The sequence below is a fragment of the Diceros bicornis genome, unplaced genomic scaffold, assembly GCF_020826845.1.
Source record: "Diceros bicornis minor isolate mBicDic1 unplaced genomic scaffold, mDicBic1.mat.cur scaffold_265_ctg1, whole genome shotgun sequence".
In the NCBI taxonomy this organism is placed as follows: Eukaryota; Metazoa; Chordata; class Mammalia; order Perissodactyla; family Rhinocerotidae; genus Diceros; species Diceros bicornis.
Window position 1 is genome coordinate 164,460 of NW_026691141.1, and position 20,236 is coordinate 184,695.

General features: G+C 42.2%; 1 long non-coding RNA gene across 1 annotated transcript; it reads left to right on the forward strand.

Moving 5' to 3' along the window:
• The first annotated feature begins 8,682 nt into the window (after positions 1 to 8,682).
• Positions 8,683 to 11,156, forward strand: LOC131402784 (uncharacterized). Its single transcript, XR_009218961.1, has 2 exons — positions 8,683 to 8,861; positions 10,654 to 11,156. It is a non-coding gene; the product is annotated as an uncharacterized LOC131402784 (long non-coding RNA).
• The last annotated feature ends 9,080 nt before the right edge of the window (positions 11,157 to 20,236 follow it).

Sequence of the window (20,236 nt, forward strand, 5' to 3'; positions counted from 1 at the left end):
CCCTTGTCTAGTGAGTTGGTGGAGTCGAAACCATTGGGCAGCTCCTCGACCACCTCCTGAGAGGAGTTCTGCAAAGCCCGGGAGCTTGGCCAGAAGGAATCAGGGGCTGCCTGCACACTGCCACTGGGGCTGACCCCCAAGAGAAAGTCTGCTCCTCAGTTCAGGCACAGAGGGGCATCCCTGCAAAGAACTGTGGTCAGGGAGGGAAAGAGATGAAACCTCTAGGGCTCCGTAACATATGAGTAGAAGAGCTCACCTTCTCACACTGCCAGCCATGACCCTGTATGAACATGACAGACCCACCAGGCTTCCGACACCTAACTACCAGCTCCTGCCTAGGAATGACCCACCCCTCATGCCCTGCCTTCCCCCCTCCACACAGACACATGCACACACACACACACGCACACACACACAAAGAGGGGCAAGGAGTGTGGGGCTGATCAGGTGGGATCACAGTTGTGTCCTGGCCTGCACTAGCCTTTCCTGGGCTGCCCCGTTGTTACCTTTTGCTGCCTCCTGCCAGATGCCCAGAGGTATCGGGGATGAGGGCTGAGCCAACGTCGGCAATGACGAAAAAGATTCTCTTTCTGGGCTTTTTTGAGCCCAGCTCCTCCAAAAGTTCGGATACAACAACAAAACATCTTTGTCTGTTGACTGTCTCCAGTCAAGTGGGCTGGATGGGGGTCTGTGGGTGCCTGGTTATCAGAGTTCTAAGATCTGTTGAGGTCTATGACCAAGGAAGTGAGGTCATTTTTCAAGATTCCATTACCTGGGCCACTTCCCTCAATCAGACTTGTCCAGAGCTGCCCCCTGCCCCCAGTCTGCTCACCCTCCTCCCCCATGTCATCTCCTGAACTGTACACAAGAAGCCCACACAGCCCTAGCCACAGCTCCCTGGAAACCTCACTAGGGTCCTAGCTTTAAGGAGACAGAGATGAATGCAGATCTCCTTTTTCTTACCAGTTCTGCATCCTGGGAAAGTCACTGTGTCTCTCAGGTCCTCCTGAGTCTCCAAATCGGCACCATGGGGATCAGGCAAAATCTATTTCCTAGGGGCGTCACCCAGTGTATATGAGATAATATCTGTTACCCCTTTGGGCTGGTGTCACATGTACCTAAGGCCCAAACTTAGAGATGGAAGAATAACAAGGAGGGGCGGGAGATAGCACAGAACACCACTCAAAATAGGCCTGGGTTCCAGGAATGTGATATTGGGACAGTGACTTCCAGCTTGGCCTCATTTTCAGGTCAGCATCATGAGGGGTTTAATACTAATGGAAATTCAGATATTGCCATACTGTGGCATAAAACCATTCAATCGTTTGCTGCTTTACGTAGAATGAGAGCCAAGTGCCTCATCTTGGCTTATGAGTTGGGCAGCCTCCACAGTGGTACCCAGTAAGCCCCACCTATGATATAGCCATCCCTGTGGAACCACTAGGTGGTTAGTAACTGGCTTCTGAACATAATAACAACCAAAGTGATGGGATGTTTCATCTAAATTTTAACTAAAAATGTCTCTCACTTCCTTTTACTCCCTCTCTCATGTTCCATCTCTCTCTCTCTCTCACTCTTTCGAATCCCTGGAAGTGAGGAATCAAATACTGGTGTTTTGGTGCTGCCCAATGTGGAGGTCTATAGAGGGGAGAAGCAAGGGAGTGCCCAGGCCAACAGACAGAAAGAAACTCAGGCTCTCAGTCCAAACTGAACCCTGAAGGCTGAGAGTGACCTTGGGGGCCAGTCTTCCTCTAGTCAAGCCTCAGTTGAGGCCACTGCCCCAACCTGTTAAACTCATTGAAGCAGAGGCGCGCAGCTAAAATGCCTGATTGCTGATCCACACAAATTGTGAGATAGTCAACATTTGTAGTTTTGAAATGCAAGGTTAGGGGCAATAAAGTCAGAAAGAGAAAGGTAACTGACACAGCCTACCAGGACCTGGCCCTACCTTCCACCCCAGCTCCTGTTCTCTCCTCTCAGCCTCCCTCCAGCCGCACTGGCCATCTTTCTAACTTCTTCTGGCCAAACTCACTTCTGCCTGTGAGACTTAGGACCAGTGGTGCCATCTCCGTGACACACTGCTCCCAGACTCATGCAGAGCTGGCTCCCTCTTGTCATTCTTGTCCCATCATATGTCACCCCAGTGAGGCCTTTCAGATCCTCCTACCCAGTGACCCCCAGCCATCCCTCACAGCCCCCTGCTGTGTTTCTCTACAGCACTTGCTCTTTTCTTTCTCATGTCTTTGTTTTTGTCCCTTTCCCCTCTAGACTGTGAGCTCTTGGCAGGCAGGGACCACTTGGTCATTTTCATCTTACACTTCACCCCACCAGGGCACCTGGCACAGGGTGACTGTTCAGTGCACAGCTGCTGAATGAGTACATGGGAACATCTTGCACCCCTCCCCCTGCTTATGACCAACTTTGATTGTGGAGATGAACACTAGTAAGAGGAGGTACAAGTTGTTTCTGAGGCAGGGGAACAGCCAGAAAGACTTCTGTTTGACTCATCACTGCTCCAGGAGCTCTAGCAAAGTTCAGTGGACACCGTGTAAATTCCAGGTTTACAGCAGAAGGACTTGATGTATATATATTATGCAATGGTTACCAAAATAAGTTTAGTTCACATCAATCACCAAACAGAAATAAAACATTTTTTCTTGGGGATGAGAAGTTTTAGCATCTATTCTTTTAGCAACTTTCAAATATACCACACAGCAGTGTTAACTTGCACAGTGCTGTATATCAAGTATATCTCAATACAACTGGAAAAGAAAAAAATCAAAAAACTCACTGGCCACCACTGACACAAGAGGCTGCCCACCCCCTGGTGTCCAGCACTACCACTGCAACCCAGGGAGGAACTCCACCAAACAGAAAGGAACCTTTCTTCAGGTATCCTCAAAGCAGAGGCTCTCCAGGGTCCCAGGGTTAAAGGAGCAGGACCTGTTGGCTTCGAGAGAGTGGGAGCAATCTCGGGATCCTACTTTCCCCCACTCTTGCTGTCCCCCACCAGGTGTCCTCTTCACTCCTGAGGCATCCTAACCTCCCCCAGGACAATGATTCCCCCTACCTCCAGATGAGGACCCTGAGGTTCCCACAAGAATTACTCTTCTCCCTGGACTCTGGACTTGGTGTCCAGTGCTCTGGCATCTTCTTCCTTATCCCCAGTTCTCATGTATCCAAGCCCCCAAGCCGCCTCAGTTCTAAAGGATCTCCAGGGGCTGGAAAGCATTTACTCAGGGTTTCAGAGCACAGTAGGTCATCGACAGAGAACCCAGTCCAACAGACATGTTGTGAGTGCATGGAACACTTGGAGTCACCCACTGGATGCACTCCACTTTATACAGGAGGACCCTCACTGAGGTCTTCTCTCCTCTTCCCAATGCCTACACAAGGGGGAGGATGGGCTCATCACAGTTCTGGGTGACCACAGAGGTGGACTGCAGGACCCCAGTCCTGTGCTCCCCAGGCTGGGCCAGGGATGGGTCTGGAACAGGTAGACACCTAGGAACCTTAGGGATTCCTCTGCCCATCTCTGGGCCCCTGCACACGAATCTAGGAGAACAGATGTTACTGCCCCGTGGGAGAGTTGCCTGCAACTTCTCTCCCTCCTGCCTCTTGTCACTTCCCCGGTGTTGGCTCTTTCTTGACTGCACCTCCGTGGTCCCCACATGAGAAGTCAGTGAGAGTGGGTGTGCTTGTGCACATTCGATGATGAGGAGAGGAAAATGACCCCATATGGAGAGGGGTGGGCAGCAATCCCCTAGGATCTTAATGCCTCTCATTGCCAAAGGAAACCTGAGGGAAGGGGTGGAGCCTTGGCCAAGGAAGCTGGAGATCTCTCTAGTCTTCAGGACTCTGACCACCTCCTGTGGTCTGGGACAGTACTTGCCTCTTTCTGGGCCAGTTTGCCAACTGTACAGTGAAGGGTAAAATGTGCAACAGTACAAGCATGTGCTTGGCCACGACAAGTCATCAGGCCCCATAGATACATTAAGTACGTTTTAAGTGTATTGAAGACATTAATATTGCTGTGCAATCATCACCACGATCCATCTTCAGAACTCTTCTCATCTTGCAAAACTGAAACTCTACACTCATTCATGAAAAACTCCCCATTCCGCCTCGCCCCAGCCTCTGACAAACACCATTCTACTTTCTGTCTCTCTGAATCTGGCAATTTCAGGAATCTCATAGAAGGGAAATCACACAAGGTTGTATTTTTGTGACTGGCTTATTTCATTTAGAGTAATATCATGAAGGTTCATCTACGGTGTGCCATATCTTAGAATTTCCTTCCTTTGTTAATAATGAATAATATGCCATTGTATGTATATTCCACATTTTGCTCATCCATACATGCCTGGACTGATACCATAGCCAGGCTCAAAACCAAGCCCAAAATAAAATGGGGCCCCAGCCAGATTTTTATCAACGGTCTCCTGGAGACTACTTTCTTAAACCATGTCCCATGTGATATTTACTAAGGATCTAATCTTGGGCCGTGAGTTGTTTTTCAGAAACTCCGTTTTTCCTCCTTGAGCAAATTTCAACAGCTCTGAGCCAGTGAGACTACAAGACAGCTGGCAAGACTCAAACCGCTACTGCACAAGTGACTGGCGGATAACCTGGGAGACCAAGAACTCCCCTGCCGATCATGTTAAGAACACCACCTTTTGAACATAGGATGTATGACAGAACATTAAAATCTTCTGCACTTGCACAAAATGCCTAGGACTGCCCCCAACCTTCACGCACCCGCTCCTTTTTCCTTAAAAAGACCTTTTCAACAGCCCATCGGGGAGAACGATTTAACCTTTGTCTCCTGTCTCCTTGCTGGCCAACTTCTTAATAAAGATTTTTCCCTTTATTACAAAGAGTGGGTAGCCCATGGTTGGCTTAAGGGGTGTTTGGGCAGTGAGCCCTTCGTCAGTTACAATACTTGTGTGGTTTCCATGTTTTAGCTATTATGAATAATGATGTTATGAACATGAGTGTTGAACTACGCCTTTGAGAACATGCTTTCTACTCTTTGGGGGGTATATACCCAGAATTGGAATTGCTTGATCCTATATAATTATATTTTAAATTTTTTTTTTAGGAATTGTTATATTGATTTCTACATCAACTATATATTATATATTCCCTCCACAGTGCACAAGGGTTCCTTTTTGTCCACATCTTGGCCAACATTGGTCCTAGTATTTTTCTTCTTCTTTTTTTTTTGGATAAATGCCATCCTAATGAAGGTGAGGTGGTCTCTCGCTATGTTTCTGATTTGCATGTCCCTAATGATTACTGATGTTGAGTGTCTTTTCATATGCTTATTGGTCATTTGCAGATCTTCTTTGAGGAAATGTCTATTCATGTACTTTGTTCAATTTTTATTTAGATTGTTGTTTGTTGTTGAGTTTAGGAGTTCTCTATCTATTCTGGATATTAAGCCCTTGTCAGATACATGGTTTGCAAATATGGTCTCCCATCCTGTGGGCTGTGCTTTTACTCTGTTGATAATGACTTTTGAGGCACAAAACTTTTTAATATCCATGAAGTCCAGCATGTGTATTTTCTTATTTTATTGCCTGCTCCTTGGGTGTCATATCCATGAAATCATTACCAAGTCCTATCTTGTAATGTTTTGTCTTATGTTTTCTTCTAAGGGTATTATAGTGTTAGCTCTTACCTTTAGGTCTTTGATTCACTGGGAATAAAGTTTTGTATACAGTGTTAGGTAAGGGTCCAAGTTGATTCTTTTGCATGTAGATATCCACTTTTTCCAGTACAACTTGTTGAAAAGACTTTTCCCCATTGAATAATCTTGTCACCCTTGTCAAACATAATTTGATCGCATGGGTGAGGGTTAATGTCTGGGCTCTCAATTCTGTTTCCATTGGTCAATATGTCTGTCTTTATGCCATGACAATGCTGTTTTGATACAGTAGATTTGTAGTAAGTTTTCAATTAGGAAGAATCAGTCCTCCAACTTACTACCTCCTTTCAAGATTATTTTTGGTATCTGGGCTTACTTGAGATTCCATAAGAATCTTAGGATGGGTTTTTTTCTATTTTAGCACAAAATGTCCTTGGGATTTTGATAAGGACTGCACTGGATTTGTTGATCTCTTTGGATAATGTTGACATCGTCAGAATAAGGAGTCCTCCAATCCATGGTGAAGGGATGTCTTTCATTTCTAGTAGTGCCAGGTGGCTGTTCAGGTTGAGGGGGCGGCACTCCTTGAGGTAGTAGTGCAGAAACCCACAATGAATGAATGCATGTATCTTTACACATTAGTTTTTTCATGTTCTTTGGATAAATACGCAGCAGTGGAAGAGCTGGATTGTATGGTAGTTCTAGTCTTAATTTTTCGAACAATCTCCATACTGTTTTCCATAGTGGCTGCACTAATTTGCACTCCCACCAGCCGTGTACGAGAGTTCCCTTCTCTTAACATCCTCTCCAACACTTGTTTCCTGTGTTGTTAATTATAGCCATTCTGATAGGTGTGAGGTGATATTTCATTGTAGTTTTGATTTGCATTTCCCTGACAGTTATTGATGTTGAACATCTTTTCATGTGCCTGTTGGCTATCTGTATAACTAAATTTAAGTCCACAATTCCATCAGTCAATGCCCCTTGCTTAAAGTTATTTTCTGTTGACATACTATTAATACATTATTATGAACTACAGTCCCTAGTTTAAGGACTCTTTGTATTGTACAGTTCCATGGGTTTTGACACACATATAGTGACATGTAGCCACTATTACGTGCAGAACAGTCTCACTACGCTAAAAATCCTCTGAGCATCAGATTAGCTCTTAACAGCTTTTTAAAATATTAACAATTGTCAGAATAACTTAAATTTTTACGTTGAAAAGTGTTCCACAGGTGCTAAGTTGTGTTAGTCTCACTATTATGATCACTATTAGAAATAATGAAAAAAATGAACCCCTACATAAATAGCAAAAACCATAGAATTTTAAAGATAAAAAGGATCTTGAAGATTAGGAAATCTCATATTCCTCAAGACCCTGCCCTCCAGTCTCTCAGCTTTCTGTGTCATTTATCTGCTGACTCTGCTGAGGAGAAAGAAATTGATAAAGAAAAACAAAGCCAAAAACAAATATTGGTTCTAAGTATTCCTCTTGAGCCCAATTTAATCAAGCACGGCTTCTTTTTTATTGCCTATTTGCATCAGGAACATAATTACTAGCTAGAGCCTAATTTGAGACTATTCATTACGAATGAAAGATGTCATATCTAAGAACAGAATGGAATTCACTGAGGCTTTATTCTTGGGACATTTGTAGGATTAAGTCAGGACACACTGTGAGAGTAATAAATAAGTTCTGTATATTTTTCTTCTCCAAGACCATGGATTTCAGCCACACTTTATACCCATGTACTTTGCAACAACGAAAAACAATTAAACACTGACCTTGAATATTTTGCCCTCAGATTCATTAGTCTTTAAAACATAAATTGAGCAATTTAAATGTAGATGACTAAAAGACTATGGAGACTTCTAGAATATCACATTAGGTCCTTTAGAAGTGAAGAATTGACTTTATAAAGCATTTCTATTCCTTCTCATACCTTGACAATAGTGCTACTGTGACTCTGTTTTAAAGAGGATAATGGCGGGCATTACTTTAATTTGTACTTTTTCTTTTTAAAGTACATTTACTTAATATTTCTCAGTCTCTTGAAAACTTTTATCATTAAGCTCAACCTTCATTTAAATCAGCAGACCTATTAGGTGAAGGCGACATGAACATTTACTTGCAAACTCCTCAGAAAATTACTAATTTAACCTTTACTTTGGACGATCCATTGTAGAACTCAAACTGGATGTATTCGTCAGCCACCTCAAAATGGCTCTTAACTATGTGTTTGTACCTTTACCTGGGAAGATATTATCTGAGGGTAATTGTTCTTCCCAAACACTTTCTTTACCTCAAACAGCAATACTTCCAAAATTTTAAGGAAAATGTGGGCAATTTGGTGAAAACTAAATGACTTAAGTTTGTTTTAGCATGCCAATGAAATTAAGAAAATAAGTATTTTGATTATTATTGAATTTAAAAATCAGAAATGAAGAAAACAAACTTTGTCCAAAGACATTTCTGCAAGTGAAATCCTCTGAGAAACTGACAGCTAGCCTCCCGTTTTAACCACTAAACCATAAGAAATGTAATACCATGGGCAAACACTTGAGAGTCATCACCTACACGCACCCCCAACACCATCAGGGCCACAGATCAGGGGAAGGAGTCAGGGTAGGGGAGACAGCTGCGCACTCAGCATCCTTCCTTCCCGGGTCAGAACTTGGTCCCAGCTGCTCGCTGTCTAGTCTTCTGGGGAAGCAGAGAATTCTTCTGGGGACACAACACACATCGGGTGTTAAGGATGTCATTGTCCTTTTTTAAACAAATTTTAGATCACGTGACGTGCTTCTCAGGACAGGAGGAGCCGCCTCAAGGGAAGACAGATCTTCTCCAGGAGCTGAAGTTCATCCAAGGAGAGCAGAGTCTAGGGCTGCAGAGCGCCACTGCTCTCCATCTCAGGGACAAGTCGGTCTCCAACCCCTCTCCCCCTGCCGGCTGGCCCCCAGCGGTTCCCATTGTATCCTCGGAGGCCCGCGCATGCGCAGGACCGGCGCTCATAGCAGCAGAGGCGCCAGCGAGCTGGAGAGCCCCAGGCGCGCGCACTGGAGGCGGGGTCCCTGGTGGGGAGGTGGTGCTGCAGGGGTTTGTGTGGTGGGAATTGGCGGTTTCTGGATCCTTTCTCCAGGATTTTCAGCGCTGGGGAGCTCTCCTTTCTACAGTGTGGAGGAGCGCTGGGCAGGAGGCAGCGCTGAGGTAGGTGGTGGACGGCGGGCTCGGTTTGGAGATCTCCGCCGCTGACGGCGGGAGCGCGGTGTCGGGGGCGGGCCACGGGGCTCCTGGCAGGCTGCCCCAGGCGGTGGGAGCCCAACTCTGGCTCAGGCTATTGGGCTCCTCATTGCCTTCATTAAACAAATAAACGTTCCTACTTCCTTGGGACCACTTTTATAGAAAAGCCTAATGGCATTAATGGTTTCTGATAATTGACTCTATATTTGCAAGGCGAACTTTGAAGCCTGTGAATTGTTGTAAACTGCATTTAATGAAAGAAGCTTTAAACAATCTTTGGTGCAAATTATGTAACTTCCTAATAACTCACCTTCTGTTAACATAGACTGATGACTGATCAATTGATGATTGACATAATGTGTACGGAATTTTGGTTTCAGTCAAAAGGATTTTCTAGGCAGTTGGTGCTAAAATTAAAATCGGATCAGGAGGAGGATTTTAGAAGTAGTGTGTAGTGTGTGTTTTGTCTCCGTAGTCATTTAGATGTAAGAATTTAGATTTGGAAAGCCCAAGGAAAAAGAATTTTGAAATTTTGATTTGACTGACAAGGTGAAAGTCAAAAGGTCAAATACGGAAGGCTATCATTTATATGATAGTCTAGACAAGATAAACCATAGGGAAAGACAACAGATTGTTAGTTGTCATTAGTTTTAATATTTAGTTAATCATTTAGTTTAATAGTTTAATCATTAGTTTTAATATTTCTGATTTAAAAAATACATTTTAATGATACCATCCTAATTATGCTTTTGGATGATACCAGAAGTTAATAACCTATTAAATTCTGCAGTAGGAAGAAATGACATGTTGGTTATTGGTGTCTTTGAAGTGTAAGTATTGGCAGTAATGAAATTTTTAAATAAGCTTTTTTGTATTCTGAACTACTGATTTTTTTTACTAGATCCTGTTGGACATGGCATATTACAAGTTTCAAAAGGCTCTTTAAATTATTGTAGCAGGCTGAAGCTATTAAATTATAATGTAAGATCTTTATAGATGAAACAGGCAAAAATACAAAAAGCCCTTCATCATTTTATCTTTGTTAATATCTTACCATATACATGAATGACTTTTGGCTAGACAGACCTGAACTTGACAAGATAGACTCATTAGTATGCTGAATTTGTTTTGGAATGTTAAAGTGGGAGAGGATATATAAGTTTTACCTGAGGGTGACCCAAGTCAATATGGTGGGTTTAGCTGTTTATACGCTCTTTCTGAGTTACGATCTTGATTAAAACGCTCATCATAGACATACCAAGAAATTTGGACCATTTTATGTATCAATATATTAAGATGTCCTATTTCTCTGATAGTTTCTGATTTCAGGGTGTCTGGGAAAAACAGTTTCTCAACATAGGTACTTTGGAATATAATTTTTGATTGTTGACTTATTGAATCATAGAATTGTTGAGTTGGAAATAATTTTAGTGGTTGTAGAGTCTAAACTCTTCATTTTCCAGGAAATGGAAAGTGAGGTTTCTCGAGTTAAGTTGTCCATAGTCTGAATGCTATGTAGTGGCAGAGTTGGAACTAAATGCTCAGATGCTTGTCTCAGGATTCCTAGTACAATGTTGTCTGTGCTATATACTATTAAGGAGACAAAGCAGTGAGTTACCTTCTCAAATCATATATGTAGCCAGCAGGGTTGATTCTTTCCCATATGTGTTTTTTCCTTTCTTTTTTAAATAACTACTAACCACAATTAATTGATTCCCCTAGCATATTTAATGACTATCCTTGTGCGTGTCTCCTCAAGCACACGTGTGGAGGACTCCCTAGAATGGACACCTGCCTCTGAGTGGATTGCTGGGCCAGAGGCTGACGTGCATCTGAAACTTGACGAGCTGCAGCCAAATCATCCTCTGAAGTTTTAACAATTTCCATTCCCGCCAACAGTGTCTGAGTCATCCTTGCCCTGGGAATTGTCAGGTCAGCATTGTCAGATTTTTAAAGTTTTGCCAATCTGATGAGTGAGAAATGATGTATTTGTTTTCCTCTTTGTACAACTGTTTTGACAAATTCATAGAGCTGTGCAACTACCAAAATTGAGATACAGAACAGTTCCAGCACCCAGAACTCCCTTCAGCTGCTCTTTTGTAGTCATCTCTTCCCCCACCCTTAACCCCTGGTGACTAATGATCTGTTGTCTTTCCCTATGGTTTGTCTTTTGTAGAATATCATATAAATGGAATCCTACAGTATTTGGCCTTTTGAGTCTGGATTCTTTCATTTAGCACAATACATTGATTTGAGTGTTCATCCATGTTGTTGCCTGTATCAGCAGTTCCTTCTGTTTTATTGCTGAATGTAGTATCTATTGTGTGACTGTACCACAGTTTATCCACCCAGCAGTTGAAGGACATTTGAGTTATTTTCAGTTTTGTCTTTTTTGACTATGAATAAAGCTGCTATAAATCTTTGCAAACAAGTTTTTGTGTAAACATAGGTCTTCCTGTCTTGAGTAAGCACCTAGAAGTGGAATTGCTGGGTCACATGGTATGTGTATGTTTAACTTTATTTTAAAAACTGTTTGTGGTAGCAAAGTCATGGCCCACAACGATGTCTTAATCCCTGGAACCTGGGAATACATTAGTTTACTTGGCAAAGGTGAATTAAATTTGCAGATGAAATTAAGGTTGCTAATCAACTGACTTTAAAATAGGGAGATTATCCTGGATTATCCAAGGGGCCCAGTGCATCACAAAGCACATTAAAAGGGAAAGAGAAGCAGTAGAGTAGAAAAAAGATGCAACAAGGGAAGCAGGGCCAGAGAGATGTCGAGTTCTTGGTTTTGAGGGTAGAGGAGGGGGGCCACAGCCTAAGGAATGTGGTGGTCTCTAGAAGCTTGAAAAGTCTAGGAAATGGATTAACCTTTAGAGTCCCCCCAAAAGAACCTAGCTCTGCCAACACCTTGATTTTAGCTGAAGGAGACCCATGTCAGACTGCTAACCTACAGAACTGTAAAACAATAAATCTGAGTTGTTTTAAGCCATGAAATTTGTGCTAATTTGTTAGCAGCATAACAAACTACACTTTAAAACTGTTTTCCAAAGAGGCTGAACCACTTTGTGTTCCCACCAGCAATGTAGGAGTGTTCCAGTTACTTTCCACCCTCATTAACACTTGGTATGGTCATCCTCTTTAATTCTAGTCATTCCAATAGGTACGTAGCAGTATCTCAATGTGGTTTTTATGTACATTTTTCTCAAGATTAATGATGTTGAGCATCTTTACATGTGCTTATTTGCCATCTGTGTATCTTCTTTGGTGAAGTATCCAAATCTGTGCCCATTTTAAACTTGGAGTTTCTTATGCTGAGTTTTGAGAGTTCTTTATAGTTCTGTCAGATATATGATTTGCAAAGGTCTTCTCCCAGTCTGTGGCTTGCCTTCTCCATCCTCTCACCAGTGTCTTTGGAAGGTCTGTGTAATGTAACTCGAGAGGCTCCACATGACCTTGTCTTCCTTCGTTGAGAAACAGAGTGAGGTTGGAGCACCTGAGTCCAATCAGACCTTGATCAGAGTTGGGGCCGGGTCTCACTTTTAGTAAACCCAGCCCTTCCGCTTTCCCCCTGTTCCTGTTTGCTGGGCTCCCTTCCCCCGCACAGGTGTCTGGTTCTAAGTCTGGTAGATCTCTGTCTCCTCAAGTTTAGGAGCCCACAGAAAATTCAGCTACGCCCTTCAGATATCTCAGCGCAGCTCTCCAGCCTCCTACCTTAATATGGCCAATTCCCTGAAGGTCAGACTAGCAGTATGTTTGACTTAGGCCACTTCCACCACTTCTGGACGTTTCACTTTGCTTTGTGGAAGCTTTTGGCCTAGTTCCCCAGATTCCTGTGTGGCACCAAAACGTAGCACAGGTGCTGTGAGGAAGAGCAGCTGTGTGTCTGAAAGCCCTCAGGTTTCCTCTGCCACACCAGTCCTGCTGAATCACTACAAGTTTGGTTAGTTTCTCTTTTCCCTAGCCGAGGCTCTGACTGAGCAAGCCAGATCCTTGGCAAGCACCCAGAATTAGAAAACGCCTGCAGGGGAAAGAAAGATAAAAACTCTTGCTCACATAAAAGAGTTTTTCTTCTTTCTGGAATTTTAGTTGGTTGATTCTGAAGTTCTCTGATGCTCTAAACATATAATTTATCTGTCTTTGTCCAGTTGTGCAGAAAGAGTGCTTTCCTGTCCTCGTCTCCTCTAAAACAGAAGTTCCCTTGTCATTAGTTTTTAACTCCATCAGTTATACATTGTCAATATTATTATTATTTGGTAAAGTCATGCTTTCAATGATTTATTCAGATGTTTACCCTTTTTTATCCTCACAATCCATTTTTACATCTTAGCATTTTTTCTTCTATCAATTTTTTTCTATTTAAAGTACATTCTTTTTTACTTTTTAAGTTTTTTCCTCAAAGAATATTAGCCCTGGGCTAACTTCTGTGCCAGTCTTCCTCTATTTTGTATGTGGGTCACCACCATGGCATGGCTGATGAGTGGTGTAGGTCCACGCCTGGGATCCAAACCCACAAACCCAGGCGTCTGAAGTGGAATGTGCTGAACTTAAACCACTACACCAGGTGGCTGGCCCCCTTAAAGTACATTCTTCAGAAGATCCTTAATGAACATTTGTTGGTGGTAATACTCTTAGTAAATGTTTGCATAAAAATATCTTTAATTCACCCCAGATCTTGAGATATGGTTTGATTGGGTATACACTGAAAGTTATTTTCTCTCTGTACCTCGAAGATTTAATCCAACACTCTCTTGCCTTCCATTGTTAAGAAATGTATCATACTCTAAATGTAAGTCTCCATAAGTGTTCTGTTCCTCTGTGGGGCTTTGAATATCTTCTTTTGTATTTAGTGTTCTTTGCTTTCCCTGTATGGATCTGGCTCTAGATTGTTTTTTTAATTGTGCTTGAGATGTATTCAGCTGCCTGAATCCAGAATAGGATTCTTTTATTAATTCTGGAAATTTCTGTTATTATGTCTGAATATTCCTTAAATCATATATATATTTATATTATTTAATTCAAATATATATACACATACTTATGTTATTTGTACACATTCAATATATATTCATTACATATATATTTATATTATTTAATTCAATATATTATATTACTCAATATAAAGATTTATATTATTCAAAAAATATACATATCTTATTTATATATATGATCCTGTACTTGACCAAACTCAAGCCAGGCTCCTTTGAGCCCTCTTCTTGACTAGGCCTCAATCTTGGCCTATAATAACTACGACCTCTCAGCACAAATGATTTCACCACACATACACATTATAAGACTTAAACACTGACATAGTCTCTAACACCTCAAATCCACATCCCTAGGATGACCCCTGCCGCCTTAAAGTGCCTGCCTGAGAATGCTCAAGGCAGCAAAAAGAATTGACTGTTCTGGCCAACACTTGATCATTGGCCCCTGCCATCCCTTTCTTAAAGCATTTACCCAAAAGTGCTTACAACTGTGAATCTTTCCTCTCTCCTTTCGAGTTGTATATGTGTCTCCTATAACTGCATTTCTCAAGGTCCTGAAAGCCATTCCTTGAGAAGAGGACAGGGTGTCTGTCTCCCAGACTCAGTGAGAGGAGAGAAGTGAAACTTTGATCATTTCCAACTAGCAGACACAACTGGCCAGATCACACTGCACTGACCAACACTCTGTAACTTTTCCCTCCCTGGCTCTTCTGAGCCCATGCTCACCCCCTGCCTGCTCCCTCACTCTCCCTTTCAAATGCTCAGTCACCTCTGTACAACAAAATTGAGTTCAGTTCACCCTGTTCCCTCTTCCCTATTGCAGTGGTATATTACTGACTAAAATCTGTCCTGACCACTTTAACTACAGTCTGGCTTTGTGTATACTCTACAGTTAACACATATACAGATAATGTCATGCATATGCATATATACGCATATACCAACGTAACCATGGGCCCTCCAGGACGAGTTCAACTGACCTCATCTTATAAACAGAGTAGTTAAGAGTTTTCTTTCAGGAACTGAGATCCCTCATCCAGTTCAGGCCCGTTGAGACCACCAACCTATCAACTGGGCCTGCACAAATGCTTGATAAGTGACCTCTTTAACATCAGGGAGCTAAAAACTCCATCCTCAGATCATGGTAACGCTATCAATTTGTGAACACTTATCCAATGAAGAGCCATGAACCTTGACTATGCTTGCACAGATCATCAATTACCTCACTTCTGGTATCACACTCTCTGATTTCAAAATATACTACAAAGCTATAGTAACCAAAACAGCATGGTACTGGCACAAAAACAGACACATTGATTAATGGAATAGAATCGAAAACCCAGAAATAAACCCACACATCTATGGACAGCTAATCTTCAACAAAGGAGCCAAGAACATACAATGGAGAAAAGAAAGTCTCTTCAACAAATGGTGTTGGGAAAACTGGACAGCCACATGCAAAAAAATGAAAGTAGACCATTACCTTACACTGTACACAAAAATTAACTCAAAATGGATTAAAGACTTAAATGTAAGACCTGAAACTATGAAACTTCTAGAAGAAAACATAGGCAGTACGTTCTTTGACATCAGTCTTAGCAACATATTTTCAAGCACCATGTCTGACGGGGCAAGAGAAACAATAGAAAAAATAAACAAATGGGACTACATCAAACTAAAAAGCTTCTGCACAGCAAAGGAAAGCATCAACAAAACGAAAAGACAACCTAAAAATTGAGAGAAGATATTTGCAAACCATACATCTGATAAGGGGTTAATCTCCAAAATATATAAAGAACTCATGCATCGCAACAACAAAAAAACTAACAACCCAATTAAAAAATGGGCAAAAGACCTGAACAGACATTTCTCCAAAGAAGATATACAGATGGCCAACAGGCACATGAAAACATGTTCAACATCATTAACTACCAGGGAAATGCAAATCAAAACTACAATGAGATATCACCTCACTCCCGTCAGAATGGTTATAATTAACAAGACAGGAAACAACATGTGTTGGAGAGGATGTGGAGAGAAGGGAACTCTCATACACTGCTGGCGGGAGTGCAAAGTGATGCGGCCACTATGGAAAACAGTGTGGAGATTCCTCAAAAAGTTAAGGATAGAACTACCATATGATCCAGCTATTCCACTGCTGGGTATTTATCCAAAGAACTTGAAAACACCAATGCGTAAAGATACATGCACCCTTGTGTTCACTGAAGCATTATTCACAATAGCCAAGACTTGGAAGCAACCTAAGTGCCCATCAAGGGATGAATGGATAAAGATGTGGTATATATACACAATGGAATACTACTGAGCCATGAGAAAAGATGAAATCCAGCCATTTGTGACAACATGGATGGACATTGAGGGTATTATGCAAAGTGAAATAAGTCAGAGGGCAAAAGTCAAATACCGTGTGATCTCACTCATTAAGTAGTAGATAATAACAACAAACAAACACATAGAGACAGAGATTGGATTGGTGGTTACCAGAGGGGAAAGGGGAGGAGGGAGGGCTAAAGGGATAATTCGGCACATGTGTGTGGTGATGGGTTGTAATTAGTATTTGGGTGGTGAACATGATGTAATCTATGCAGACATAGAAGTATAATGATGTACACCTGAAATTTATACAATGTTATAAACCAATGTTGCTGAAATAAACAAAAAATTAAAAAAACAAACAAAAAAATACCTTCACCCCTAAGCCAATATCTTAATATTTGATTAAACTGCTTTATAATAAATCTTAATACATTGTAAAAAAAGAAAATCAATTACCTCACTTCTCCTTACTTCCAATCATCTACCTCCACATGTCAGATCACCCTGCCCTTCATCCCATAAATTGTGCCCCAAGCCCTGGATCGGGGAGACAGATCTGAGACAGACACATGCCCCCTGTTTCCTTACAGATCAATCTCACAAAATAAAACTACAATTCTTTTCCCAAAAGCTGATGCCAGAATAATTGGCTATTTTAATGTGCATTGGGCAAGAGAACCTCGATATTGTGTGGTAACATCAATACATATATATACACTTAATGGATGTTTTATCTTTTTTTTTTTCTTTGTTGAGGAGGAGTCACCCTGAGCTAACATCTGTTGCCAAGCTGCTTCTTTTTGCTAAGGAAGATTCACCTTGAGCTAACATCTGTGTCAGTCTTCCTCTACTTTGTATGTGGGTTGCCGGCACAGCCTGGCCACTGATGAGTGGTGTAGGTCCATGCCCAGGAACTGAACCTGGGCTGCTGAAGTGGAGTTCTCTGAACTTAACCACTAGGCCATGGGACTGGTCCATCTCTAATTGTTTTGAAGATGTTACTAGATATGCAGTTGAAGTTTCACTATGATCTCTGGATTTCCTTGCTGCTCTTTTAGTCCCTCACTTCAGTGTATGTGTTTCTTGCTCCATCTTTCATGCTAGAGGAATTCCTCAAATATCAAGTGGTCCTTGGCTACCCATTCATATTTCTGTGATGGGGAGGAAAACAGCTGAGTAGGATCTCTGTGGGCCTGATGGGGCCTGTGTCTGTCTGGATTCAGTGTTTCCTCAGTGGTGTAGAGTGTTGAACTATTAACAGGCAAACAGTGTTGGAGCCCACACTGATCTCTAAAAACATACTTATTCCACACATTCCCACAATGACAGACATCCTCTGAACACGTGGAAATGCTGATAACACACACCCACACCCACATACACACTATTCGCAAATGACCAGCAGCATTCAGACTGTAAACTACACCTGATAATGCACACTGATACTCAGAACATATACACAAACACACACACATACAGACCACTCACTGTCTCAGAGCCCACAGTGACTTGAACTCTCTAAACACACACAGACATCAACAAAACACACCTTCACATGGACGTCATAATAGACATGCACCCTGTGACCATACAGAATTGCTGAACACACACACATCCACACAACAAGGAACGTGGCTGTGCACGTATGGGCTTGATCAGGAGGTTTTTCACACCTCAGCATCAACATGGACACCCCGGGGCGAGATGGAGAGGCAGAGGGTACAGGGACAAAATGTGGGGAGCAGTCAAGAGACAACTGCCTAAAGCAAATATGATAACTGTAAAGCTGGTTGCTAAATGACGTGTGACTCAAGGCTATGAGGACCCAAGAGGATCTGAAATGGTACAAAGGAGGTGACTGATACAAACCCATCACAAGATATTTAAATGTAAGGAACAGTGATATTTTAAAAGGCACTGAGGAGAGTCCATCAAAGCTTAGATATAATTCCAAACAATGAATGACATGGAATTCTGGCCAAAGAACAGCCATACTGCTGTTAAAATTCCTATTTAAATGTTTCTTATAAAATTATAGAAATACTCATTGAAAAATGACAAATATTCATTGGTTTAAAACATTTAAAACATTTCAGGGTAAAATAACTGCAGGTTCCACTTTTACTGAGTAGCTTTCCTTGGGCAGCTAGAAAAGCAGGACAAAGCACACAGAACAGCTGTGTGAAGGGTCAGAGAACATCCTGTGCAGACAGGACTTGGGGGTCTATAATCTCTGAGACGAGGGAAGCACAAGATTGTGAGCACCAGCTCCATGCAGCTTCTCCCCTAAGGCATTTGCTATTTCCACAGCGAGAGAAGAGAGTCTGAGAAGAAAAAGGAGGAAAAATGAATTGAAATTTGGTTCCAGCCAAGTCCAGTAACTTCTGCTTCCAGTCAGATGTGGTAAAGGCAGAGCAACAGTTAAACATTGATTTAATAAATACTGTATGTTTGAAAACACCAAAGGGATGTGGAAGCAAACAGGACTATATGAAATAAAATTTCAAAAAGGGAAGAGCCTTTTTAGGTGAGATTGCCACACATGCCCTCACCCAGGGGAATTTGCTTAATCTGGACTCTGATAATGAAACCTGTCTTCCCAGAAAAACAATTAAAAGTATAATCTGTCATAATTGATCTATGTTAGCTTTTTAATGTCACAAGCTTTGTTTGGATGTTAATTTTTATTGCCTCCACTAGAAGACTCTGTGAAGGGAAGGCCATTGTATCATTTGCCACATGATCTCCAGAACATTCTTCAGTTGGGGCTGTATGACTTCTATAAATATTTGTTAATTGTTGGTTTCATGAATGCTATGGACTGAATGTCTATGTAACCCAATTTCATACGTTAAAATCCTAATCCTCGATGTGAGGGTATTTGGAATTGGGGCCTTTGGGAGTTAATTAGCTTAGATGAGGCCATGAGTGTGAAGCCCCCATGATGGGATTAGTGCCCTTACAAGGAGATGGAGGGCCAGAGCTCTCTCTGCCAGATGAGGGTAGAGCAAGAAGCTGTCCTTCTGCAAAAAAGGAAGAAAGCTCTCGCCAAAAACAAATCAGCTTGAACCTAGATCTTGAACATTCCAGTCTTCAGAATTGTGAGGAATGCATTTCTGTTGTTAAAAATGCCCAGTCTAGGGACGGCCCCGTGGCTCAGTGGCTAAGTGTGCATGCTCCACTTTGGCAGCCAGAGGGTTCACAGGTTTGGATTCCGGATGCACACTGACGCACCGCTTGTCAAGCCATGCTGTGGTGGAATCCCATATAAAAAGTAGAGGAAAATGGGCACAGATGTTAGCCCAGGGCCAATCTTCCTTAGCAAAAGGAGGAGGATTGGCATCGGATCTTAGCTCAGGGCTGAGCTTCCTCACAAAAAAAAAAGAAAAACCCCAAAAGTGCCCAGTCTAGGGGCCTGCCCCACTGCCTAGTGGTTAAGTTCAGTGAGCTCCTCTTCGGTAGCCTGGGTTTGGTTCCTGGACACAGACCTACACCAACATCAGCAGCCATGCTGTGGGGGTGACTCACATACAAAATAGAGGAAGACTGGCACAGATGTTAGCTCATGGTGAATCTTCCTCAGCAAAAAAAATAAAGTACCCAGTCTATGGTATTTTTGTTACAGCATCTCATACTGACTAGGACACTGAGTGTGTGGATAAGTTCATTTAGATTGACGATCCTTCTTCTACATGACGCATTATTGCCAATGATTCCTGAATGGGTGTGAGTCAGATTTCACTTAAGGATCATGAAGACATTAGGGCCCTTCTTTGTAGTTATGCACATATTGATACACATGAAAACATGTTGCATCAAGTGATTTATTGACACCTTAGTCTCACACCTCATCCCATTAGCCTTCAGTGAACCTCAGTGTTAACAGCCAGTGCTTTGGGCAATAAAGGAAAGTCCCTGAACTGAAGAGGGGCCGGTATCCATCATGCAGCTCCTGTCCTCTGCCCAGCCAGCTCCAGAGCAGGGTCAATTTACAAGATGGGCTTTCCTCCAGGC